Raw genomic sequence first — 1046 nt, forward strand, 5'->3', positions numbered from 1 at the left:
CCTCCTTCTCCTTCTCCTTCTCTCTCCTTCTTCTTCTTCTTCCTAGGTGCTGCAGGTCTGCTTACTTCTGTGGAGTGGCCCCCAACTGTCTGGAGACAGCCCCTTATATACCCGAGCTCCTCCTGGATTGGTTCCCTGGCAAACCCTCATTAGCATACACCCGATCAGGAGGGGCGCATGCGCAGTGGAATATTCTGTTGCTACAGTGTATCGGGAACCTGCGCCATCTTGGATTTTATCGTCCAAGTGGCTGCCTACATGTGTCCACATTTGTAACATTGCTACAGCAAAGCCAGATTGAAACGCACCATATTTCTCTCCCCAGTTCTGGTCAAGATAGTAGATGAATCCATTTTCTTTCCATAATATTCTCTCTCTCTCTCTCTCTCTCTCTCTCTCTCTCTCTCTCTCTCTCTCTCTCTCTCTCTCTCTCTCTCTCTCTCTCTCTCTCTCTCTCTCTCTCTCTCTGGTTATTTGAGAAAGGGTTTCTCTGTGTAGCCCTGGCTGTCCTGGAACTCAGTCTGTAAACCAGGCTGGCCTTGAATTCACAGATCTGCCTGCATTTTCAGGTCTATTATTTACTTAAAAAAAAAGGCAGGGCAGTGGTGCTGCTTGCCTTTAATCCCAGAAGTTAGGAGGTAGAGGCAAGGCAGATCTCTGTGAGTTCAAGGCCAGCTAGGACTACAAAGAGAAACCCTGTTTCAAAGAAACAAACAAAACCAAAAACCCAGACCTGAGATTTTAGTCATTGGTCACTTTCTCACTTGTTGAGAGCTTTTTGGTGCCGCTTCTAGGAATTTGGCATCTGTCACTGGGTTGAGACAAGGAAGCAGGCTCAGATAAGGATATCAGAAACATGGGGCTTTGTTTACTAGTTTGCTGAATTACTACCTTATGTGATCTCTTTGCTTACTACTTTACTTAATTATTACCTCATGTGATCCTTTTGCTTACTACTTTGCTTAATTACTATCTTGCGCGACCTCCTTGTTTACTATTTTCCTTGATTACTTTCTCTTTGATCTAAGAACTGACCTTTTTTTTTT

This window comes from Mastomys coucha, unplaced genomic scaffold (assembly GCF_008632895.1).
Source record: "Mastomys coucha isolate ucsf_1 unplaced genomic scaffold, UCSF_Mcou_1 pScaffold11, whole genome shotgun sequence".
Taxonomy (NCBI): Eukaryota; Metazoa; Chordata; class Mammalia; order Rodentia; family Muridae; genus Mastomys; species Mastomys coucha.